Below are 27942 nucleotides of genomic sequence, written 5' to 3' on the forward strand. Positions count from 1 at the left end.
CTATTGATTGCTACTCAGGTTTGGCCAATCAGAGGCAGCTGAGGGAGATGGGGTGCAATACAAGGAGAGACTGAGAGACTGGGTACTCTCTTCCCTTGCCTGCTCCTGCTTGGTTTTGAGTGATATCTCTTCTTTAAGAGCACTGCTTCCATAAGATAGACCATTGTCACATTTCCTGCTCACCAGGCTCTGGGAGTGTCATTCTTCACAACTACTGAGCAGCAGCCCCTTATTTTTGGTGGTGCATTGGTGCTTCCCATCCCTTGCTTATTCCCTCAACCCTGCTCATACCTCTGCAAAACAGGTTCTTCCTAAAGAGATCCACTGTCGCTGTAGACCCTAGTCTAAAGGGCTAGGGGATTTTCTAAAATCAAGGGAAGATAACATGACACTTGCTTCCAAAGATGGAAGAATTATAGATATTATTCTCTCTCTTCCCTCACTCCGATAAGATCTAAGACAAAGTTTTACAATAAGAAAGGGTGATTGCTTATAAACTCCAAGTTCACACACTGATTTCTAGCTGCAAAAGTCATATTTTCAAACTAACCTCTTACCTGAAGATTATTATCCTAGATTGTGCCTCTTAGATATTGTCATCTGGAGAATTACAACTCTTCATTCAGTAAGTCTTGAGTATCTAATATGTAAGCAGGCATTATGTGAAGCACTGAAAACACAACAGTAAGCAAGTAACAGTTCATGTATTCAAAAACTCTGAAAGGCAGGAATAGTTCCAAATTAATTTTATACAGCCAGAATTACAAAGACATTACAAGGAAAGAAAATCACAGGCCAATATCCTCAAAAGAAAATCACAGGTCAATATGCAAAATGATCAAAAATATTCCAGCAAGCTCAATTCAACAGCATATTAAATTGTTCACTCACTGTGATCAATTGACATTTAAGGATGCAAGGATGGCTGAATAAACACAAATCTATAAATGTGATCATCACATTCACAGAGAGAAAGGCACAAAGATGATCATCTCATCAGATGCAGAAAAGGAATTTGACAAAACTCAACATACTTTTAGGATGAAAAATGCTTAACAAATCGGTTATAGAAAGGATATGCCTACATCTAATAAGACAAAGCCATAGCTAATCAAACTTAGTGTCGACAAGTTAAAAGACTTTTCCAATAACGTCTGAAAAATATAAGTATATCCCCTAATTCTATTCAACATGATACTAGAAGTCCTAGCCAGAGCGAATAAGCAACAGAAAGACATAAGAAAATGTTCAAATCAGAAAGGAGACAGTTATATTGTCCTGATTTGAAACACACACACACACATCTTTGTGCATATGTGTATGTGTATGTGTGTAAATATATATATATATATATATATATATATATATATATATATACATATATATGTATAAAGATTCTATGAAAATAATGTTAAGCTAATAAACAAATTCAGTGGCAGGATAAAAATTCAACATATAGAAATCAGTATTCTGTGTTCACAGATTGGAAGAAGTAATATTGATAACATGACCATAATATTCAAAGTGATCTATAGATTTGATGCAGTGTCAGTCAAAATTTCCATGACATTTGTCACAGGAATAAAAAGTAATCCTAAATTTGTGCTGAACAACCAAAGACTCCAAGTAGCCACAGAAATTTTGAGGGAAGCATTGTTGGAGGCCTCACATTATCTGACTTTAAAATGCATTACAAAACAATGGTAATCAAAAATCAAGGCACTGCCATAAAAACAAATACATAGGCAAATGGAACAGAACAGACAGCCCAGAAATGAACCCATACTTTCATGTTCCATTGATTTGGTTTTTTTTTTTTTTTTTTACAAAAGTGCCAAAAACACAAAATGGGAACGAACAGTCTCTTCAATAATTGATGTTAAGACAATTGGATATCCCCACACAGAAAAATTAAACCAGACCTTTGCATTACATGGTATGTAAAAACAAAGTCAAAATGAATTAAAGATTTAAGCCTAAATCCTACAACAGTGAAACATTTTAAAATGCTGATAAGACTCAAAGCATTCATCTGAACAATTACTTTTTCAGATATATGAACCCAAAAGCACAACTAACAGAAACAAAACTTGAGAAATGAGTTTATACAAAACTGAAGGCCTCCGTACAGCCAGGAACACAGTCAATGAACTTCAGAAAATATCTATGAAATGGGAAAGCATAGTTTCAAGCAATACATCTGATAAGGTGTTAATATCCTAAATAAGTCCAACACTCCAATAGGAGGAAGAACTCAAACACTCCAATAGGAAGAAAACAACTTGATCTTTAAAAATGGGCAGAAAGGGAGGCTTAGGCAGGAGACTGTGGGTTTGAATGCAGTCTGACAATTCAGTCATTGAATAAGATTCTGTCACAAAATACATAAAAATGAAGCTGGGATAAAGGTCAGTGTGATGGCTCCAGGTTCAATCCCCAGCACTCAGAAAGAAAAGGGGTGGTGGACAGATCTGCATAGACATTTTTCAAAAAAGATATACAAATGTCCAACAAGTATATGGAACAGTGCTCAATATATTACCTTTACCTGTTAGGACTGTGATGCAAAAGATAACAAATGTTGAATAGGATGTAAAGAAAAAGGAACACCTGCACACTGCTGGTGGGAATGTAAAGTACTACAACCTTGTAAAAAGCCATGTTGAATTTCCTCAAAAAGTTAAGAGCAGATAAAGAAAAGAAGACATTAGACTAGCCAAAGCTGGTTTAGTATCATCTTCCTCTGAAGTCCTACTATGCTTTTGTTTTTCTGTTGCCTTTGGTTCTATTCTGTTATATCTTATTGGATATTATTATGTGTGATAGTATAAACAAATTTTCTATGGAAAATGAGATCATATAGTAGCCATTGTTCATTCTCTGCTATCTGATTCTGAAAGCTCTGTAATGCTTTCATTCTCTTTAATGGTTTTATACTGTTTTGTTTTGCTTGATACTACGGTATGTGAAGCTATGTTCAACTATTTCAAAGAAAGAGACACTACCGTAGTTACTGTTAATTATGCGTTGTCTTGTGGTAAAATGAATTATTCTGATCTGATCTGCTTTGTTATGTCCTCTTTTGTCTTAATCTCTTTAAGATAAAAAAAATAAAATAAAAGTTAAGAGCAGAACTGTCACATGAGCAATCCTACTGTTGGGTATATATCCAAAGGAAATGGACTCAGCGTGTTAAAAGTTATCTGCTGTTTAATGTTTATTGTAGCACCATTCACAACAATGAGATATGAAATCAACCTAGATGTCCATCAAAGGCAGCATAAATAAAGAAAATGTGGTATAAGGTGGTCAAACCTGGAAGACTCTGTTTTGCACGACAGAAGCCAAACACACAGAAGGACAAATACTTTACCGCCCCGCGCATATAGGGAATTTTAAATTTTACAGCAGCGATTCTATCTGCCTTGAGTTTTAACGCTAGTTTCTTGACAGAGGGTAAAATGTAGGAGAGCAAGGTGGAAGCAGAAAGACCAATGAGGCAGCTTTGCAGATAATCTCGGAGAGGAGGGTAGCTGAGGATGAAGCAGTAACAGTGGAGGTGGTGAGAAGTTATCACCTCCCAGCCGCATTTTCATGAAAGGAAACAGCTCTTTCATGAGAGAATCAAGATAGCTGCGAGAGGGCTCTAGTGCGATGCCCAGGTGTCTCTTATAGGATGCTGCGGTTGTCTCAGGCAAGTCTTTCCCAGCAGTCTGCTGATTCCTCTGAATGTTTGCTCATCTCATGACTGCTAGTTCGCCCTCTAGCTCTCATCTTCTAAGTCCAGCACTTTCAAGAACCACTCCCTCACTTATCTACCTTATCTTTAATAATCAGCCACTCACTTTGCAAATGGATGCCATGTCTGGCAGGACTGAGCTATTTTTAAAAGTGACATGGAATCAGCTGGGCTCCAAAGGAGTTCATTTTGTTTTATGGACAACAATCTAAATTATTTACATTTTTAAACAGTAAATTTACTAGATTTATCATATTTTACCACTGAAATACAACCAAATAAAATTATCCTTTTAGTAGAAAGCTGAGGGGAGGACAGTATCAATGTCTCTCTAGGGAAAGCCAACAGGCAACCAAGATGGCAGAGATGGGGGAGGGATATGGCAGGGACCCATTTTTTGGAAATGAGAGAACCTGGGATATCCTGATGAATTCACCCTACCTGAAACTGTTCTCCCACTTTCCAGGATCCTTTAAAACACATTTTAAAGAGAAAATGGAAATAGGAGGAGGCAAACTGGTAAATTGTGTAAAAAAACAAATCATTAAAAAAATCCAAATTAATGAGGAAGATCTTGTCTGCTATGAACCTAAAGTCAGTTTGTTGCATCTTCTATCTGTTCAATCTGCCAAAGGATGACCATTACACCAACCAAAAAGGAGCAGCGCTTAGCTTGCCTGCTGGAACAAAAGCTGTTAAGAATCTCACATTTGAAAACATGTGAATCCAGGTAAAGAATAACACTGATTATCAAACTTAGCCATCAACCAGTGAAGGGAAGTTTCAGAGAACACAGGGAATATTTAGGGTAGGGTACGTTTTGCATTACCTCCACAAAGACTGGGATGCTTTTTGTCTGTGCTCAACATTCCTCAGGTCATTCCAAGAATCCCAGCACCATTCATCAAAATATTGCCAACAGTATTTTCTACCATTTTTCAGGCTCTTTCACTGATGGTGAGATTCCATTCTTGTTCTTTCTGGTTTAATTTTGGCTGTTTGAATGATGTTGTTGTTCTGACAGCTTATGACTTAACACTCTCACGGCTGTCATGCAACTATATTATACGTTTTCATGTACTTAAATCACCCCAAATAACTATCTTTTTTTTCTATATGAAACTACAAATCCTTTATATGTAGGAATAATACCTAATATCTCCAGTGTACCTAAAAATTTAGGTCATGTTATACAGCCCTATATATTAATCAACAACATGAATGGTAAAAATTGTAATAGCAAAACTAGAATGAATTTCCAAATGTACAATTATAATGTCTGAGATTTAATTTTTGCAAATCAAGTCACAAAAACACCAGTTTGTTTTAACTGAAATCCCCAAAATAACACATTTTTTTCCTTAAAATTACTTATATTTATGTAAGTAGTCAAAACAAACAGGGAAACAAAAATAATTCCAGGATGGTTTCAGTTTACCCATTATGACAGCACCACAAAAGAACATTTAAAATTGTCACCCACAAATTTGTGATGTGATTTCAAAATAGAATGGGAAGGAACAAATAGGACTAATATTTTATCAATGCCACAATGAGCAGGTTGAGATATAGATAAATGTAAAAAAGATAAGTATTATGAGTGCTGTTATCTCATAAAAAGGACTCCAAAAGGAAACCACTAATACAACATAATTTAGTTGGAATATTGAAATCCACCAGCAAAGCTGCTTCCTGGCATTATGAAACCACCTGAGGCCAGCTTCTCCTGTTCATTATAAGGAAAAATACTGTGGTAACAGGCAGGGCAGACTTGAATAACTTAAATTCATCTTCCCAAAGACCAACTCTCATTACTTTCAGGAGCTATAGTCTAAAGCAGAAACAACAGTAACAAAAACAGATGAATAGCTGCTTACATGGTGTATTTCAAATCTTGTACAATTAAGAACTGAGAGAGAAATGGGGGGGGGGGGTAAAATAAGGTCAACACTCAATAAGAAATAACCACTCCGTTCTTGTGCTTCGAATGACAAGTAAAATAACTCTCATCTCAAATGAATAGCCATCGTTCAGAGAGCACCTCAGAAATTCACTGTGTAACAATTCAGTTTAAGGACTCTTTTTTGGACAGTCACTGCACTTGGTTCCTTCAACCACTTTCAGTAGCCTTTCACCTATTCAAGCCCAGAAACTTGATCCAGCCCTGAGGACAGTCCATCTCTCACATTACCTCTGATTCGTCAGGAAGTTCTGTCTGCTCCACCTCCAGATGAATCAAAGCTACACAGGCATCCACATCACCTCTGCCATCTGGGTTCCAACCTTCCCTCATCTTTTTCTGCATCACCAAAAAACCTTCTTAACCTACTCTCTCTCTCTCTCTCTCTCTCTCTCTCTCTCTCTCTCTCGTCCTGTTTTCCTTTATTCTGTCTTTAGTCTGTTCTCATCCTTGCAGTCATTTAAAAACTGAGGCTGAGTCTTGATTCTTTGTTTGAAATTATGAATTAAATAGAATTTTCCTTTCCAGTTCAGAGGAAAAGCTGAAGACCTAAGCTAAGCTTAAAGAATTAGTGACTGTCACCCCTTGGAGCTCATTTCCTACTGCTTAGTCACAACCTGTGCTCCACACACAGGTCACAGTTTGCCTGTACCCTTGCCTGAGACATTTGCACAGCCAAGAATGCTGTTTCCCACATGTGCCTGGTCAACTTCCTCATGATATTCAAATATTAACTTAAAAATCACATTCAATGAAACTCATCCCATTTAAAATTTCCACTTCCCCAGGCATTACCAGGTCTTTAATTCTGTTTTGTGTTTTTTATATTCATGCTCATCATTTTTTTTAACCGACTACAGTCCAGTCTCCATGTTTCTAGCATGCCTTGATCTACCTGAGTTCTAAGATATATCCCTAGCACTATTAATGATCAATATTTGTTGGAAAAAAATGGATGAAGGAACAACCTAGTCTTTCTACTCTTCTTAACTTTCCCCTGATTGCTAATTTCTCTATGTCTACTATAGTATTTTCTAACTTTCTTAATTCTCTATTAAAATTCATTATTAACAAGATATTTTCATTCCATCTTTTCATTTTCAAAAAAGGATAGGGAAAGACCTGGTATACAGACAAGTAATTAAAATGCCTCATGCCATCTGCTGATCATCTTAGGTTCAGCTATAATGTTAAGGTCAGCTTAGCACAGAGAGGTAAACATTATCATAATAATGGTGGGAGTTATGTAGAGCCAAGGAAGCAAGAAGTTGTTCAGGCAGTTGCAGGGGAAAGAAAAGCAAACCTGCAGTAGAAAAGGCTTTGCAGATGGATTCCCCAGATACCTTCCTAGCATCATTAGGAAATAGAAAGCAAGATCTGGAGGTCAGCAGCCTCTTCCCCAGGGGTGAGCTCTCATTAGCATATTAGAAGAATCAGTTTGTTAAGTGACATAACCTGATAGTCCTTCCTACAAAGCATTAACCTGTCATGAATGGCTCCCCAAAATATTCATTAATTCTGATTTCTAATACTTCTTACTATTGCAAATTCTAGTCTTTGTTCTTTAATTAGACGTTTTCCACAAAACTCTTTCCTGTTATCCTCTTAATATACTTGGAAGTCTCCTAGGAAATCCCATTGACCAAGTTTGAGACAAAGCCAAGTTAAACAAAGGAAGCGAGGAAGTGGGATAATTGGTCTTCACCTGTGTCTTGGCTGCCCTGCCTTAAGGGTCATGCACTGTACTCTACTCACACTACTAACTACATTCAAGTTACTGAAATTAAAGTTCATTTCTCTTTTCTCTCTTGGAACCCCAGCCTGCTGTACACTTGTGTTTGTGTGCATGCATCTGTGTGTATCTGTATGTTGCACCTAGGTTCTCATGAAGAAGTAAGCTACCAGTTACTCAACTCTCTCTGTAGAGCTACTAAATTTAATACCGGTTCACTAATGTGGTCACAACCATAGAACAGAGATTCTCTTAACCAAAAATTCTCAACTGAGAAGTTTATTTTAGTCTGAATTTTGCAGTGCAATTTTGTGTTGTTTATTTATCTAGTAGCTTTCTTGCAATTTTATAGCTTTTTCTCTAAAATGTCCTCAGGTCTATTAAATTTTAGCTATAAAATAGGCTACTTAGCATGTGTGCAATAACCCTAAAGCAATGATGGCAAACTTGTTAAAGTGTCCACATTTGCAACACAAAAACCACTTTTTTATTGTAAAGTGCAATACAAAAATTAAACCTGAATAATAAGGTTTTAATTTAAAAAACTCACACATTAACATATTTTGTCTTAAATGAAAAAGGAATAACCCCACATGCAATAGATACACCGATACTGCCCTAAAGCGAAAAAAAGCACAGGCTACATTTTCAAAAACTCATATAGAGATTAATAAAGTATTATAAGGGTTACAGCTATCATGTTGTGCTAAATGCTAAGTTATAGTTGAAAAGCTAACATTTTTCTTAAAGCTTTTCTCAAAAAATTTTTAAACAGCAATTATTAATTTCAGACTCTGACAATTAGATATGCTAACACTGCTGTCTATTAAAGAAGCGATTTCTTGTTTTCTTTTCAGTTATTCTGTTTTCTGAGTCCAAATAATTTACCCAACTGGGAAGTAAAAATTCACTTTTCTTGATATGTGGTTGAAATACAACATGTCAAATTACACATATCTTTGAGGATGAGTTGATATCTATGAATCTGGGCATTAAGATTTTAAATTTGCAGCATTATCTAGACCCATAAAGGTCTGGAACAGGAGGTAGTCTGATGGTGTGGGGTGATCTGAGAATCACAGAATCCCCAAAACCTTCTCTGCTGAACTTCTAGTTTCCTGCAAGCCCTTCTAAGAACCTGACTTATAAGGATTTGAATCAGAAAAAAAACAGGCTTTAGGAGATATACAAAAATAATTCTGCCATCACTTAGTTCATCAAATTGGTCAGTTTGGGAAATAAAACACAATCAAAATAAATTGATGGACTTTGAAGACTGATGACTTGTGTACCCAGAGTATTATTCACCCCTGAGTTAAGTAACTGAAGCCTGAGAAAGGAGAAGTAAAGCAAATTAAATTCATGTTTGCCTTGACTGAGAATGTTAAGATTTAGAGGTTGTGGCTTTTACCACAGGGCCCAGCACAAAGAGACGGCTGCAAAATGTACTGGAAGGTGTCATTTGTGCTTTATCTACTTCACCCGCTCCCTGTGTCAGATACTAAGTATCTTGTGTAGATCAACTGATTCAGTACTCACAGCCATCTTGCGGGTGGGAAATGTAAATTTCTGAAATAAGTACAGGTGATATTTATGCATATATCCGACTTCAAAAGGATGGCTTTTTGGCTTTTCCATATTATGTAAAAGTAATATTATGAACGATTTTCATTAGTCACTTGCTTTGTATTAGTTTTTTCATTTAAAACACACAACTAACCTAGCAGGTTAAAACTATTATGTTATCTTACATAAGAGGAGCTGAAACACAGAAAGGCTGCATCAGATAACAAAATTCTATTTCAGTTTTGCATTCTTGTTTGGGTTTATTTCTCTATAACAGGCAGTCCCATCAAATGTCCACCTGTAATCCATCAGAGATTAAATTGTTCCTGACATTTTGTCAACTTGTAGAAATGCTATAGTTGATAAATGTAACTTTAAAATGATAACTGCCAATTTGTGGAAAGTAACACAATGATAAATTTGATAATCAGAAGGACACCTCTCTATTTTCTCATCAATGAAAATAAATCTCAGTGTAACATGTGACTTAAATATCATTCATTAAAACATGTTAGTGTTAAAATGTGCCAGTTGCACAATTTAGAACTTTAATGAGACTAACAATATCAAATGGAATATTCTTTTATTCCTCAAGATATGGAATAATATTTTGATCACAAATGCTGTATATTTACAAGCCTTCTGGTAAATACACCTTATTGCAATCTTCCTTGAAAATCAAAGTCAGCCCATAAAGCACTTGATATGAACAAAGGGAAAATGTAAATATGTAATAATTGGAAAACTATATCTAACATTTAGAAACATTAATCCTAAATCAATATTTTTCTAACTTGGACACTACCTTAAAGAGACGTGTTGATGTCATATAAACTCTTATCAAAGCAGATATTGCAAAAAATGCCAACCCTGGGTCATAGACATTTCATGGATACTCCTGATCCTCAGAATAACCCCCTGGAGGGGCAGCATTCTGGAGTTTCCATAGCTCAGGGAAACTGAAGTACTAGGACAGTTTGGAGCCACGTTAGCACAACTTCAAGATTATCCTTCCATGTCCTGGCTCTTTCATCCAAATCCAGCTGAAACTCTAGTTTAAAAGACTCTTAAATCATGTTTTTACCTTTGCAGATACAGAATTCCGAATAAAATTTTAAAATTTAGAGTGAAGCACCAGTTGTGCAGGATCACAGCATGCCCAGGCTATGTGTTTTCAGAATTTGCACACAGACATTTGAGTATCGTGTCTCTCTATGCACACAGTACAACTCAGTCACAATCTTTCATCATTCTGTTGGACGCTTTGATGTCAAGGAGACATTGCTTGGCCCGGCCTGTCACATCTGTAAATGTATCATATTCCATCCAGAAGGGGGCACTGGCACACATTACACCTGTTGTCTGATATTTCAGCCAGAGGGAAGCAAAGCTCAAAAGTAACAGGTGTCTTTTTCAGCAACATGGGTTTCCTTTCATGCCCTGAGAATTGGCACAAAACATGAGTACCCCTGAATAAAATCATAATTTGAAAACTGACACTGGGGCTTCTGGAAGCTAGCATAAGAGTGGGTCTTGAATCAGTGTCACTACCTACGTGTTCCACATTAACCCAGCTTTTACTTTCATAAAAAATTTAACACTTCAGTTTTGTTTATAAAAGGCCTCGCTGTTCAAGGTGACATGTAGTAGATCAGGTGACTATTAAAAATTATCATCATGCTAGCAAGTTTTCAATAATGGCTATGTTTCAAGGAAGTTCAGAAGACACAGAAATAGAAAGAAATATGATTTTGTTAAATACAGTTTCCCAAGGGATTGAGTCAAGGGTTCATTGATGATATAATCATTTCAGTTCAATTTATTTCCTACCTTTGCCTTCCAAGCAGTCCTACTCTGATACAAGAAAGTGTTCATTGCATCCAAACCTTATACTTGGAAAAAAATCTCAGAGAATAATTCTTAAGCAGTTTCTGTCTCTTTCTTGTGAAATTCCATTCACCATTCCTGAAGCCGAAATGATCAAAGACCTTGATGAAGAACTGGCTTCAAGGGTTAGGTGCCTAATTCTATGTATTTGTATGGGGTGACCTTTTAAAAAACAAGCTTAATAACATCTTCATAGCCAAAATGGATCGACTTGAAAATGATCATTAAGGCAAGTGGCTGTGGATGTATTCACAACAAACGAATATGTATTTACTGACAGCCCGATATGCATCGGGCATTCCTATTTTAGGTTTATCAATATTAATTACTGTCAAATAATTTGCCAAATAATAGTACTAATTGCAAACATAGCACCACACAGTGAAGGGTTTGTTTCCTGCGTTATTCTTTGCAGGAAGAGAGGAAGGGGCTTTAGGTCATGGGGAGCAGGCAGCACATGAAGGCAGGATCACTCAGCAACAGCTAGGTGGTTTTAAGTGCAGGCTAAGGTCTCTGCAACCAGTGACCATATTCATAAAAGGAAGGTGAAGTTGCTACTTAGAAACTGCTATAAGTAATGTGCTGTGTTTACGCATCCCATCAGGGTGCCCAGTAATGCAGGGGCCCAGCAGCCGCTTGCATGGCTTTTTAATATAATTATCATTAACAAATCCAAACCCTGGCCACCAGCACTACTCAGGTTTCCACCATGGAAATGTAATAGACAGAAGCATGTGAATGTGTCACTTCCTCTGTGCACTGGGTCACCTTCCACAGCAGGGCTGAACAGCTAAGGACAACCAAGAGATTGCTGGGACCCATCCCCATTCACACATGCCCAATCCCAGGAAAGGAGCAAGACGCACCACCTTGGAGATGGTTTCTTCCTGAAGGAAGCTTCCAATAGCATGCCCCTTTTGGTAGGCAAGCCAGCCTCATAGCTGGGATCACAGGGCACTGCCACTCTGAGCTCATGAGGAGCGGGTCAGCCAGTATCTGAGAATACATTAGACTGCGAAACAAGGTAGCATCTCTCACTACTATTGGATACAGTCACCACTTCTAATAACTACTGGCTACGTTTGTTACCTTGAAATGCAGTTAATTTCTTATAAATGTAATTTAAAGGAATGCAATGCCTCCATTCACTGTGATAGGAAAGGCAACCATGAGAGATTAATGCATTCATGTATTTCTGTTGTGATCAGAATATATGGTACATGTTTCCATTTTAAACTATGGATTAAAGTAAAAAAAAGTAAATCACCATGAACCTTCCTTGAAATCCTCCCCCTCATTTCAAACGCACTTATGCCACAGTTCTGTCACTTTCTGAAGCAGTTCTGGAAGTCCTCTTTCCTGAAAGTCTTTAGAAGGTGCAACCAAAACTATAGTGAATCCTGTTCCGAATGCTCATAGTCACTTTGCTGTGTGCTTCCCTCTTATTCACTACATGTGGCACTGCGTGACTTCTGGCTCTTCCCCAAAGTCAAAGGGACCAGGAAAGGCAAACATCCTGTATAGAGTCAGAACCTCAAGGTAGCCATGACAGCAAAACCAACACTACTGAAGGAGGACTTTCAGGACTGCGTCAGAAAAAGGCACGAATTATGGTATAAGTGCATCTGAAGCAAGGGGGCATATTTCAAGATGATTAACAGCAATTGTACTGTAATAAAAAATCTTCAAAAAGTTAGTTTCCTTGTATTTTTTATCATTCCATGTAATAATACAGCACTATTATAATAAGGAAATATCTAGAATAACTGTACTAGACAATATTCTCATAAGTTTGGATTTAGAAAATATAAAACATTATCCAAATATGCCAATTCTTTCCTTATGTCTCTCAGGTTTAAACTTACCCTTGCTGCTCTGTTTGGTGACACTGTGGGCTGCATTTGGCTTTGCCTGGCATTTCCTTGTTAGGTTCTCTTATGGGCACCAAAGGCTTGGGAACTAGAGAAGGCAAAAGAGACCTGCTCCTCCCTGAGCTCTTTGACTGCGGGCACAGGAGCTCTGGGCTGCAGGTGGCCCTGGAACACCGCCCCGCTTTGTTCCTGTAGCTCCTTCACAGCCAGGCTGACCAGAGCTTGCAGTTGTACCCAGCTTGCAGTAAGTTAAATGAGTCCTTCCTCCCTAACAAACACCAACAAGTGATTGTGCCTCCTCCTCCTCAGAGCTCATGGGCCTTTCCTCTGAGCTCAGAGCTCCCTGCCCAGAGCAGTACACTCCCTCCTTAGAGGTCCCAGTGTGAGCTAAATCTCAGGACTTTCCCCTTGCTCTTTAGTATTTGGGGTGATTGCTGCTTCCAAAAGTTACAGCTTAGAATTCCTCTTTATACTCTATGGTGTATCAATTGACAACTTTTATTAATTAAGAATTCTTTACAGTAACTGTTCTCTTCTCAAATAACTGACATCATTTCTTTCTCCCAAGTTGACCCTGATTGCTACATCTACTGAATATAGTCAACACTTTTGACTTTTATTTGCACATTTGAAATAAGGAGTAAAGAAATAACTTTATACGTACACCTAAAGTTGTAAATAGAACAGCTAGCTACTCATGCAGACAGGCTACACTGGCAGCACTGGCATTGAGGTTGCTGCCTTCAACGATGTTGAAGGGTGCACAGCCCTTGACAATGTGCTGAGTGAACAAAACAACTGTGGCCTCCCCTTATTTATAGAGTGGTTTCATTCTTGGGAAATTTGACACTTTTATCAAGATGGTGAAGAAACCTTTTCTCTTTACATAAAAGGTAGCCCAGGGAGATGTGGAAAATCTCCCTGGGCAAGATGGTTTCATGTATTTCTGTTGTGTCTGAAGACCCTGGCTCTGGGCAACCCAAGTCACCACCACAACCTCTAGAATCATGTCTTCCAGGACAGTTGAACATTTCTAGTCTAAGAGTCTGAAACCCACTGCTCAAAAAATCCAAAACGTTTTGAGCATCACAGTAGAAAATTTCACACTTCAGCTCATGGGATGGTTAGAATTAGACCATAGGAACACTAAAATTATTACACGAAATTACCTTCTAACTAACTATATAACTTGCAAATAAAACATAAATGAATTTTCTCTTTAGATCAAACTCCCCAGATATCTTTATATTTATGCAAATATTCCAAACTCCAGAATCAGGAGCACCTCTGGTACCAAGCTTTTTGGTATAACATATACCAAATGTATAATAATGTAATAATAATGTATAATACCACATCTGTCTGGATCAAATAAAACAGTTTCTGAGTAGAGTAACAAGTCATCCATAGGCCTCTGTCGTTAACAGATTCTCTCTTCAGATTTCTTTCCGCATCACGTAAGTGTGGAAGTCTGAGTTGGAATGAAGGTAGTTTTTAGAGATGGTTAAAACATTAAAATAAATTATTAGCACCTGCAAAGATACTGTAATGTCAATATAACAATGATCTAATAGGAAAAAAATACATTGATTAGTTGTATTAATAGTGTTAATGCATAATAGTAAAAATATAATTCTATGTAATTACCTAGGCAGACCTACATTAGATACTGAGTGAATACAATTATCAATCTAATTACCCTGGAGGGCTCTTACACAAGACCCCAGAAAAGCAACTGTGAGAACTGAATGGAAAAGAGAAGAAAATGATTCCAAGCTTTAAAAGAGATGGTATACAGCAAAGATTGGATTGAATTAGGAAATAGCACATGTAATGGTTGATACGCTGTGTCCACGTGAGAAGTCTAGAAGCTTAACTAAGTAACTCAGCAGCTCTACATCCTGGGGTGTAGAGAGGACATGCCCTTACTGCTCTAGATGTAGTTCGTTGTATCTGCTTGAGAAATTTAGAAGTTTAACTAGGTGACTCAGTAGGGGGCCTGGGTCCCCACTTTGTAAACATCTTGAGCCTGTGCAGGAGAAGGGCATAAGGAGATGATGTGAGTGCTGCACTTACTCAAGGGCAGGTAGACTGAACACAATGTAATGGAGGAAAAGGGGCTTGCTCTTCCTCTCTTGGCTCTTATTGCTTTTGCTGTCTTCTACTGCTTTGACCTGTTGCTCCTCTGCCATGCCACCCTGTCTGGGAGCCAGCTGAGTGTGGACTGAAACTTTTGCAAACTGTGAACTAAATAAACTTTTTTTTCCCCTTAGTTTTGAGTATTGGGTATTTTGTCTTAGCAACAAGACAAGAGTAATTAAGACAGCATGGAAGCATCAGCTAGAGTCAGGAAGTCCTAAAAATACAAGACTCAGTCTGCAGACCCGCTGATGAGGGCACAGATGTATACATATCTAAATACAAATGTACACATGCCTTTGCAAAAATAACTTTGCCTCTTTTGCATCCTATTCTAAAGTAGGAGTTAATAGAGTCAATGGAAACAGTGATGGATATTATTATTGTTATTGTTTTGTACTGAGAATAGAACCCAAGACCATGCATTTGCCAGGCAGGCACTTGTGCCGCTGAGCTATAGCCAACCCACAGTGATGAATTTCAGCAAAGATCTGCTCAATAAATTTCTGTAAAATCAAGAATAAACCCTGCAATATACACAAGAGGAAAAATTAACTGAAAAGAAACACAATTGTAAATGGCGATGGTCAATTTGAACTGCTGTCCAGATGAGGAGAAGTGCTCAGTGGTGAAACCCTCACCTCATTTAGACCCCAGAACTGAAGATGAGACAGGCTTGAAAATGGTGATGGATGCCAAGGATGGTCCTGACTTAAGCCTGGCATCCTGGCATCGGTTAACTGTGTCCTCTTAAATTCTAAACATCTACTTGGTGGTTATCCTCATTGAAAAGTTAAAACCATGAACTCACAAGAACAAATAATATTTATTGAAAACTTAATAAGCACCAGGGGCTCTGCTCCCAAGTCTCCATGAGTGATTTTATTTTACTTGATGAAACAAACAAGAAAGGGAGTTCTATTTACCCTGTCTCATATCTCCGGAGTCAGAGATGCAAAGAGGCCACAGAACTTCTCCAGGGACACATGCTCTCAAGACACAGCTATCGGTTTTCAAGCTGCTCTTCAAATTGCATAGATGACTCTTTCTGTGAGGAGACTGGATGCAGAATGCAACTGACCAGAAAATGCAGGCTTCCTAGACAACCAGGCAGAGGGACAACTAGGCAAAACATGAACCAAGACCTTTGCAGGACAATGGGAAGTGTGAAGCATACAAACTCACTGTGAGCTGGGTTTTAAGCTAGACTATTACCTGTCCACTGCCAGCCCTTGGAATTGCCTGTGTGTATATAGTATATGCTGTATATGCTGACATAGAGCCTACACTTACAATGAAATGGTTTTGATGACTTTAGGCAAACAACTAGCTAGCATAGTCTTTTCCTAAAGAGGGGATTTAGGCACAGTCTTGAAAAATGTTCTCCCAGGTGCAACTCTGAAGTTGCAGGTGGTTGACACAGAATGCCTAAGACAAACTTTCATTACTTCACAGTTCTGAACAGGCTGAGCTCCAATAGCCTCACACACTTTCTACTCCAAAATGACTGAAGTCTGACAGCACAGAGATTCAGAATTCAACATTTTCCCCAGTTTCTAGAAATGGCCACACTTACCAAAACAATACTTGGCTCAAGCTGTGTAAGAAATCTACTACCCTTGATGAATCTGTCTAGGTTGCATAGTTTCCCAATATGCTTCTAGACGAATTTATGGTAAATGTAATGAATTCTTCTGTTTACCAAATCAGACATATTTATCATGTTCTTTTCAGTAGGCAGTGAGTCTGTCTCCCAAACAGACTTGACACTCAGCCATATTTTCTTTATGATCCAAGTGACTAAGAGTCCAAAATCTCAGAGCTTCTCAATAGCACTCAGGCACAAAAGTAGCGTGGGAGCTGAGAGCCAAATTGTTGATGTCAAAAACTCCCCGGGGGGGTGTGAAATGATTGATAGGCTCTGCTGTTCTCCTGTTTCCAAATCACCAGCCTCGCCTCCTGCACAGGGAAATTGTTTTTGTGTCAGAGCACATCTGCCAAGCAGCACTCTGAGGAGCATTGGAAGCTGCTCTGTTGAACAGAGCTGGAGTGATCAGAAACAACAATGCTGAGTGTGTCACGCTCACGACTGAGGGCTGCAGTGCTCACAGGCATCAAATCTGGAGCTGGAGCCCTGCTATTTGTCACAGCGAGCGGCTGCCCAAAGGAAAACTGCCAAGCTCACAGGATGCACTGGTGCAGTCCAAAATACATCTTCATGGTGACATGCTGGTCATGTGTCCCTCTCTTGCTTCAGCTGCAGGCTGACGCTGGACTCTCGTGATTGGACCTGCTCTCATGATACCTATTTGGTGAAAGGGACCCGAAACCTTACAAGCTAATTCCGCAAACCACTACCAGCAGAGACTTCCTTCCAGCCTGAGGCTGAGTCCCTAGATAATCTCCCAAAGGTTTGTTTCTCATGAATGGATGCTCTGTCATTTTTTTCTGAGCAAATTTTTCAGAACTAAATGCATTATTTTTAGCTGTTTATATATGTTTCAAGTTTTTCTGCTAAGGGAGTATATGAAGGTTCAGAAACACAGTCCACTGGGGGCAATTAATAATTTGTTCATGTTACATTGTATTGAAATATTTATCCAAATACACCATGCATCATAATTGGCTTGATTAGATTTAGAGATGGAACCAGGACACAAACAAGAATTTGTTCAGAATGCAAGAGATGCTGAAAATATTACTGTTGAAAATGTTGCTGTTCCTAAAAGTGACTAAGACTAAAGGAGTCAGAAATAGGGGTGCGATAAATCCTGGGCCTGCATGCTTGGAGTGTGCTCCCACCCCCCATTTCGGAGGGGACTCATCAGGGATGTCGACTGATGTGCTTTTAGGGCTGAAAGGCAAACCTGCTGCCCAGGTTACTTCTCATTTACAGTTGCTTTAAATGATGTTGACAAGGGCAAGTTCTTTCACACCAGATTAAACTAAGACCTCCACATGAAAGCACTCTCAGAGAGAACACAAACTGGTTTGTGTACACACAAAGATGTGAAAAATCCAAGCAGAGTAATGCACACCTACGATCCTAGCACTTGGGGAAGCCAAGACAGCAGGACTGCCAGCTTGAGCTGACCCTGGTCGATACAGTGGCCTAGGGAGATTCAGTCTGGAAAGAGAAAGAATAAGAAAGAGAGAGAAAGAAAGAAAGAAAGAAAGAAAGACAGACAGACAGAAAGAAAGAAAGAAAGAGAGAGAGAGAGAGAGAGAGAAAGCAAGAAAGAAAGGAAGGAAGGAAGGAAGGAAGGAAGGAAGGAAGGAAGGAAAGAAAGAAAGAAAAGAAAAGGCTGGGAAGTAGCTCACTTTCAAGATCCTGAGTTCACTCCCCAGTTATAAAAGACAGATTCTTCTAATTTTCTTAGAAGTGCAAGAGGAACCATATCTAGGCTACTATAGATCAAGCAGGTTGAAAGGGGACTGCTGGAGAAAGAAAAGGGGTGCAGCATTAAGGGACAGGGCTCAGGAGGTAACTGGCCTCACAGTGCTCAGGCCTATTTCCTACATCTCCATTCTCAGAGAGAGGGTCTTTTTCACTGAGCCACACACCACACTCACACAGTCCTAAAAGTCGTATTTGCACGGGGAGAATAAGGATGAATACCGAGGAAGGCAGAACATGGAAAAGCGGTAGGTGGCATTTTACAGGAACTCAAGTTGGTGGCGAGGGGACAGCAGTTACACAACACTTACGGAACAGGTGAGCAGCGCACACTTGCACCACTAATTGCTCTTCTCTGAATGTCTCTTCACATCCCAGTTCCTCAAATCCCTGCCACCTGCCTCCTAACTGTGTATCATTTCCTAGAACTAGGTTGTTATCAACCAAAGGTGTTTACCCAGAGTCATATAAGAAGTAAATTGCAATTAAAAATTTACCCAAGTTTCCCTGGCTCCGAAGTTCAAATTCTTTCCCATTCATGAATATCTTAACAATTTGTTAATGAAATTGATTATTTCTTAGTAAATTCATGTGTTTGTTAGCGATTTATAATGAAGAAACATTTCTAGTAAATGTTTCTCAATGAAATTATTCATAAAACAAAGATGAGTTGATGTTTGTTATTGTTGTTGTTTTGGTTTTTGGGTACTGGGCATCGAACTCATGACCTACACTTGCCAGGCAGGTGCTTACTCTGCTGAGCTAAATCCCCAGGCCCTGTAGCTATTGTTTTAATATGGCCTTAGCATTGCATGACTTGACTATTCAATGTGTCTCGAGCACTGATGACAAACATTTTAGAGACAAATGCCCATACTGCAACCCAAAACCCATTTCTTTATTGCAAAGTGCCAACACTGCAATTAAATTTAAATACTGAGGTTTTAGTTTAGAAAAAAACCTCATAATTTAATACCTCTTAACTTAAAAATGAATAACACTCATGCCATATATTTGCCACCATTGGTCTACAAAATTCCTTTTCTAAGAACATCTATTCACAGCCATGAATTCTTATAGATACTTAGGAATATTTTGAAAAAATGAAACAAAAAAATCAAACAAAGCAAAACTGAATCATGTCTTTAATTGAGAGGTAGGAGGAGAAGGTAAAGGTAGGTTTTATTTATTCCTAAGACAATCCATCCTAAGACCACAGCCTGATGCGATAATCCAAACCAGGATCTAAGAATCAAACTAGCTGATGTGTCCAGGTGGACTATGGCTGAGGCCTTGAACAGATTATGCATCCCAGGAGATGGAAGAATTTAAACAACAACAACAACAAAATCAGCCAACAGTGCAAAACAACAACAACAAAAACACACCTTCCTTCAAAATCTATAGATCATGTCTCCAGTGATATTGTATGAACCCTTACCTGTAACAGGCCCCCCAGAGGAGGGCCATCTGTGACCCAGCGCCCAGCTGCCTGCCAGTCCCTGCTGCTGATATAAGAAAGCAAATTAACTCCTTGAGGTTGGTCTGCAGCAGGAGATTCCTGGCTTGATGGAGGGTATGGGGTGCTGCCCCACCACTGCAGCAGGTCCACAGGTAAGGCTTATTGGTAACAACATGGGAATCAGTGACCAAAAATCAGAACTGACCACCTGAGCACTGGTAATATGCTATTTGTCACTTGTGGACACCTTTGTGAGATTCTACAAGAAATATGTTGGGTCTTGGAGCCAGAACAATTTAGCTTCCAATTTAAATAATTTTAGTGGTACACACATTGCACAAAGGTATTACAGTGGGCTCTTTACCAGTATTTGCTTATTATTCTCTGCAACAAACTTGTAAGACCAGTACATTTAGAATTTATAGTAGCCTTCCTGTTGCTGGGATACAATGCCTGATATCCACAATTTAAAGCAGGAAAGCTTTAATTTGGCTCAGGTTCAGAGGATTCAGTCCTTCATTCACTGGCTCAAACGTAGAGACATCATAGCAGTTCAGAGATACTTAATATATGGCAGCCAAGAAGCTAAGCAAGACAGCAGGGCCAGACAGAGCAGGTGAGGATCCCTCTCTACAGTATCCAAGACCATGACTCCATGACCCAGGGAGACTCAGCCAGAAATGTTGTGCTATACTAATCCCCTGGGCCCTGCGTAAACCAATCAAGTTGACACCATTAAGGTTAACCGTCACAATACCCATACCTTAAAGATTAGTAACCTGAATCTGAGAAAGGTGAAATGACAGATCTTCATCTTCTTATTTCTACTACAGCATGTGAACTTTCATACCGCAGCTATCAAATCGCTCATATCCTTCCTCCTTAGTCCCTGTGTATCTACCGACAATCTTTCATCCTGAAAATGGTTCTTTGGGAACATGATGAAATACGTCAGTGACAATGATTATCATTGGCTTTTTCCCTATCACTGTTTAAAACTTAAAAATGATAACATAGCACACAGAGAACTTTCTTTACAGAGAAACAAATGGGAAAAAATGAGCAAACAGGGACATACTGGACAGAAGTGATGTGGTCCAAATTCACTATTGAAGTCCTTTATAAATATAAGAATTAATGATTCAGTTTTTTAAAGGCAATAGCATGTTCCTTTTCTTAATCTCAAACATACCCTATTTTTACTCTTAAGTAAAATACATTTCTAAAGAGATTAAAATCTGTAGATGAATAAGAATCATTGTACAGAATCACAACTCTTAGTAGTGGTAACTCTTCATGTTCTATCAATACTTTGAGAAAGACAATACCCAACAAAGGTTGTCAAATACATCTATGCTAAGCAACTTTTCAAGTCATAAAACAATTTCCACTGAAAACTGAATGCACTCAACGTGGCATGAGTGAGCAACTTTGTACAAATAATAACACACATATCAGCTATTTCCTAAAATGCTCCCAGCTAAGCCATTTTAAGGGAGCTCTAAATCAGCAGGGACGAGAAAAAAGTGTAAGAGAAAATGACAATGAAAGCCAATTTCTTGCCAAAGGCCACCAAGACATCTAATAGAGTTAAAGTGGTTTCTTGCCATCTTGGATGGCTACAGCTGAAGCTTCAGAAATTGCATGTAGCATCCTAAAAAGTGATGGTAATGGAAGTCAGAAAAACAAAAAGAGCTCTTTATTGAGAAATGTATTTTAGCTTGATATTGAAAGTGATAAAACTCACTGTCTCTTTGCTGTAAGCAGCAAAGTCCAGAAGTGGGAGCTATGGCCTCACCTCCAGCAGGGAGAACAGAGAACCCACCTGATGCTTGGCCAACACCTGATAGATCCTGCCTTGCCACTGAGTTTCAAATAATACAGACAATTGAACAAAGAACAGAATCTCCCGTGCTATCTGAATACCTGTACTAATGATGAGTTGGTGTTGTTAATGGTGATAGAGAGTCACATGAACTTTTCCTGGCCTCCTAACAGTCATCGATGTCATAGTTAATCTTTGCTGACAACTTGACTGGATTAGGAGAAGCCTAACATATCAATGAAGCATGCTTCTGTTTGTCTGCTGGGGTGTCTCCAGAGAGCACTGTGGCAAACTCCAGCAGACTAAGAGGGCAAGACCTGTATTATTGAGGGCGGCACCCTCCACAAGGCTTGAAGTGTGGATGGAATGAAAGGAGAGGAATTTGGGCTGCATTTGAAAAGCTCCTTGAGTAGATGCATCTTCAGCTATTGCCATTACATGTGAATGTCAGACCCTGATTTGCTTATCTTTTCAATGTGAACTCACACCAGTGACTCCCTAGAGCTTCTAGGCCTTCGGTCTCAGATTGGCTCTGTATCCTGATTCCTCCTATTTAGGCTTCAGGTTTCTGGCTGTGTACTGCACAGACAACCACTGTGGACCCTTCTGCCTCTGACCCCGTAAAGCAAACTAATAACTCCCCTTGCATATTTTCTACTGCTTCTTTTCCTCTGTAGAACCTTAACCAATATATATGATTTCTCCATTTCACAGAGGGATAATTGATGCTCAAAGTCCCACACTAGTATAAAAATGTCAATCCTAGTCTCCTCACCTTCAGTCCTTACCCGCTCCTACAAGGCCACTGTCTCTGTGGCATCAAGACTGGAACATCCCATCTCATTACATTTCTTCGAGGTTACTCAGGTGGGGCCCTAAGCCTGCAAATGCCTATTCCAGCACACAGCCAAGAGGGAAGACATTTGGGGAAAGATGTAAATCACCTGGGAAACACAGTGAAGTGCCAGGCAAGATACCATCTCTCCCGGAAGTCCATTTTCAGAGACGATACTGAAGGTCTAACAAGTTGCCATCCTTAAAAATCTGATGAAATTTACTGAGCAAAAGGGTAAAAGCAAGAGAGGATGACAGGAAGAATAAGTAAAGAATTCTGATTAAATTCTCAGTAAAGCAATCAAGCAAGAGAATGACTACTAGTGGTAAATCACGGCCTCCTGCAAAAAAATGTCACTACTCAGGAAGACAGTGAAAGTTTTAGATGTAAAGAAACCTTAGTTTTTTCAGGGATAATGCAAATATGCATATAATTTTAGGTCACACACCTTGCAGAGCAGGAGGAAAATGCACTTTAAGTATGTTTACTATTTTTGGAAGTTGAGACGCTGGTACTCTGTATACACACTGCAAAGACATTTACTACAATTTTGTGCATTATTAACTGAATCCATGATTTTTGTCTAAAGGTGCAGAGCACCTCAGGCTGTAAGAAAATAGAAAATTTCCATTCCCTTCCAGACTTGATTGGTTCTCATTAAAAAATCATCATTGTTTAGAGGTTTGATCACTGACATGAGCAACATCGTTGGGGAACTCTTTAAAAGCGCAGGGTCTGTGCCCCAACCACGCCTTCTCAGTGAGAGTCTGCACTGTGGCAAGGTTTCTATGGGGTGTGGACGCATCCCCTGAGTCCAAACAGCACTGTGGGCACTTCAGGTCCAGATCCCCTCTACATTGGATTCTTTTTGTCATAAGATAGTGAGGAAGTCACCATTTTGGGACAAAGAAGTATTAGTATCCTTGATCTCTTCTATATTATCTAGACCTGGAGACTGTCTCAAAGGTCCCCTAGAAAGTTAATGACAGAGGCTGAGACTCAGTCTGATTTCCCCAACTCTCCCCCTGAAGGGGCTTCCTTGTCATCTGATTATGCACGCTGTTCACTGTCCCTGTGATGTCCTTCCCCTCAATTCTATGTACACCCCGTCTCCAAACAGGACACCAAGCAGAGGTACTTTAAGTTAAAATCATGAGATGATATGCGTATCTTCAGAGCCCTTCAGGACTAAAACTCTCCCATCTCTGTTCTTTCCCTGGAGCCAGCCATCAGCACTGCTGTGGTTATTACTACGTGGTTATTACTACACTCAACAAGATTTTACTAGGAGCTAAGATGCTGAGCAATCAACAACTATTAAACTTGCATTACGTGCCAGGCACTGAACTGTTATTTTCATTTAATCCTTTTAAGAGCATCACAATAGCAACTCATAAAAACAGTATGCCTACCACAATGCCATTCTCCATATAGCTAAGGATAAAAGTAGAAAACTTCTGTCTGAACATGGGTCACACAGTTAATTCAGTTATCTTCAGCTGTAAAAGGTCAATGATTCATGAATTCTCAGGCCCAAAGCTGTGTGCACTCTAGCAGTGCTGTAAGCCTGAATGGAAAGGGAGCTACCTGGTAAAATCTCAGTTGTGTCTGGCTTAACACTTTCCTTTCCCAGGAGATCACAAGCCCTATGACAGTGGCCTATTTACAGACATATAAGAGAAGGTTGGATTATACCAATGTAAAGCACGTTTCCAGAATCCAAATTAAATTAGAGCAATGATTGTGTCCAAAACCTGTCGAGAGTGAGTAGTACAATAAGACATAACAAGAAAAATACTGATTTTGTAATATAAAAGCATCCTCCCTCCATTATTGCTCGATGTTTTGATTCAGAGGACATTTCTAAGGTCTTAGAAAACTGTAGGCAGCGGGCTCATTTCTTAATGTCTATAAATTAATGATCGCATTCTGAAGGTAGTGTGCAGTTATTGTTGCTAGAGATTTAAATTCCACATTTTCACTGAACTTGAAGTATTTTACCATTATTTTGAACAAAAACTTTTACTTTTTTAGGAGAAAAAAAGAAAATTGCTGTCAGTATTAAGTAGGTCTAGAGCAATAATTAGGTATTTTCCCTTAATTATTTAATTGACCATAGTTGACCTCTATCAAGACAATTAAATTTTTCATGAGGAAGCCACTGACCTATTTTATCCCATTTTCATGCCTTTTCTAATATTTGACAGATGGTGAAAAAAATCTAGTTTGGTTGCAAATGTTTATGAATTCCTAATTGGTAGAAATTCTAAAATATTCTCTGTGTATTTTGCTACTGTTTATCGGTATCTGGTAGGAAAGTTTTCTACATTGCTGAAGAGTAGATCTCTAAAGTATGAAATATCACAATTTTAAATATAGCTAAGTGGGGCATGAAGCCTGTTTCATTTATTTTGTTCTTCCAACAGGATTTGACTGACACATTGTTCTTCCAATGCACTCAGCGATAGAGAAACAGTATTTTTTTAAAGGGGAAAAAATTAAGTAGGAGCTGCCTATCATTTTGTAAACTCAATTTTTAGAGCATTTCAGTGCACTCAGCAGATAGCAAGAATCTCATCAGATACTGGATCAAATCTGTGCTGTCTTAGAAAATCAGTGTCATCATTTATCATGGTCAAGGGCACCACATACTGTGACACACTAACAATCAATATTTTGCATATGCAATAGCCATTCAAAAAGATGGTAATGGATTGATTGAAGACTTCATCAAATACATCACTGATTTTGAGTCTCTACATGTATAGTATTTTACATTCAACAGATTTTACACTGGGTCATAGAAAGGAGCCTAAAAATGTTTCAGCTTCAAAAAAATATTTTCCGAGATAATGTTAACTTCCCTTATAAAGTCAAATTTAGTTTGAACATTTTTATGTTCAGTAATCTAACATAGTGCCAAACAATTGATATTAAAATACTCAAACTAATTTGCATGTACTAAGAATATAAAAGATCGAATAGCAAATCACTCTTAATAGTTGAAAAAGCTTTTCCACTAAAGAACATAATCACAATGCAGACAGTTGAATGTAAACATTTCTACCCATATTCATAAATAGCATCTCATATTTCTAACAGGGCCAGCTTAAGAGCAAACACACTTAGGTGTCTTTTGGAGAACACAGGATATGAACATGATGGATTTTAGTTGGTAAACAGAAGTTATCACACACTCATTTCATGTTTTCTTTAACAAAAATCATCTCCCATTAAAGTAAACACTACTCAGATGTGAGGGAAATGAATTGGGTGGAAACTACAGTACTACGGACAATCTGACTAGCACATGGAAGCATCTGAAGAAATTCATGGTAGGGGGGCATCCATGGTGAACACACAGGAAATGTTAGGAAATAGCTGGTGTAGGGACTTCCTTAACTGATAAGATTCAGAGGTCAAAAGAGAAGAGAGCAGCAGTCCAAGCTGACAGAACTGTATGTGAGGAAGAAGGATACCAAGATTAAAGGGGCATGGGGTTTGACCCTGCCACAGACATGCCTGGGTCATGGGAGAGTCTTTACCAAGCCAAGAAGCTAGAGTCACATGGTTACATGCAGACATTTAATCTCACATAGGAATTCATCATATATATTACACTCAATGATTTTATTGGATTATTTGGGTATATTTCATATGATTTCTTCAGGATATGTACACATTTTTAGACTACATAATGGCACTAAATTGAACAATATTAAGTAAAATTCATTAAATCATCATTAGGTTGTTACATCAGTTAGATAACTTCTTCATCTTTGAAAGTGGTAAAGAGTTACCTTTGTGCCATAAATTGAAAATTCATTTTATCTATTTCTTCAGTTTTGGGAAAAATCAGCACACTTTTTTCTTCATGTCACAAATCCTGTGTTACCTGTTAACTTTGTTCTATGTGAACAACCAAATTTTCCTCATCATTACAGTGAAGATGAAAGGTTATTCTTACCCATTTCCATCTCCGCAGTTTGCCTCAAGGGACTGTGCCTTGTATTTGTATTTCTACAACTGTATCTGGAAGATTGAGTACTTGGTCAAACTACCTAAGTGTTGAAAATACTAGTTAAAAGAGACTGGCTAAGAAAAAAAAAGTCAAATTAGGTCCTCTAAACTACGCTAAAATAGCATATCAGCTCTTTGTAACAATTCTTAGCCCCCAAAGATAGGTCCTATGTTTTAATCACCTCAATGATTAGATGTATGTTTAAACTTGTTTGCATATTCAAGTGAATATGCGTATGTTCCTCTATATGTGTGTGTTTGTATAAATTTACTTATGGGAGAATGCATGCATAGTTGCACACTTAAGAAGCTCTTGTCTGTAGATTTGGAGTTACTCCTTTCTTAGGGAATTGACTTGTTTTGCCTAGCAAATCAAACAAACAATCAGACCAAATGAGTTTTTAAAGCTATTCATTGGCTTTAAATAATAACCATCTAACTCAGAACATACAACACAGTAAAGCAGTGCAACTTAATGCAATGCTCAATTATGTTTTCTCCCTTATTTATACATCAACATCCCAGTGTGAATCATTTTTTAGACCATTAATATGGAAAACTACTTCAAACAGAGGCTTTCCAGCTAGAACTTGTAGCTGTTCCAAGTTCCTTGATGGTATACATGTAGGTACATTTGAACATATGCGTGAAAAGTTATGGGAGGACATGCATTTTCTAGGAAAAAGGTCTTCTTTTCCATATGGAAATACTACCTTATCTTCACTAGATACTATTATCTTTTACTCACCAATAAGCTGACAAACCTTCCCATCTACCTTAAGAAAAAAATAAAATATAACTTATAATTTATGTTGTTTCCTTCTATATTGTGGAAAATATTGTCAGTGCCTTGCTCATACCCATGAGCCAATAGACATTTCTGTGTTGAAGAGGGTCACTCTGGTATTATTCCCTAATGCCATTGCTAATTAATGCCATCACCACCGCTACCCCGTAGGGTCCCTGCGGTCCAGTAAACAATAGAAATTGGTGCTTGGAATAAAGCCATCGCTTATATTGTGTTGTGAGATTAAGGGATCAAATACAAGGAAGTATGATCAAGACATGTGGTGAATGTTTAAATAAATAAATTTTTTAAAAACTTATTGCAGTAAAAACATATCGCCAGGAATCTCCCTCAGAGCACTCCCTCTCACTTTGATTACACTTGTTCCCTCTTCCTTGAGACTTTCTGAAGCATTTCTGTAAGTCCTCTTTTGTGAGTGTCTTCAGTTGTGCTGTCACGCTTGCCTTTGTCCTAGGGGAAGAACCAGGAGTCACACAGTGCCAGAGCCAGTGAATAAGGCGGATGAAGACACAATGCAATGTTTGTATTTGACAGAAACTGCTCTGACATTTGAATTGATACAGGACATTGAAGCAGCCAAAAAATTTAACTTACAAAAACAACTTCCAGAGCTACTTCAGAAAGTGGTAAGAACTGAAACATAAGCAAGTCTGAAGTAAAAGGAGATATTTTGAGGGACACTAATTGAATTGTGTCCTTGG

At 38.4% G+C, this 27942-nt stretch overlaps 1 protein-coding gene across 3 annotated transcripts in view; it reads right to left on the reverse strand.

Moving 5' to 3' along the window:
* The window catches only part of Fgf14 (fibroblast growth factor 14), a 629948-nt gene that overhangs the window by 337899 nt on the left and 264107 nt on the right, over nucleotides 1–27942 (reverse strand). The window lies entirely within an intron of this gene.

The sequence above is a fragment of the Cavia porcellus genome, unplaced genomic scaffold (genome assembly GCF_034190915.1).
Source record: "Cavia porcellus strain 051 isolate PalLab524CR breed Dunkin Hartley unplaced genomic scaffold, mCavPor4.1 scaffold_4, whole genome shotgun sequence".
Taxonomy (NCBI): domain Eukaryota; kingdom Metazoa; phylum Chordata; class Mammalia; order Rodentia; family Caviidae; genus Cavia; species Cavia porcellus.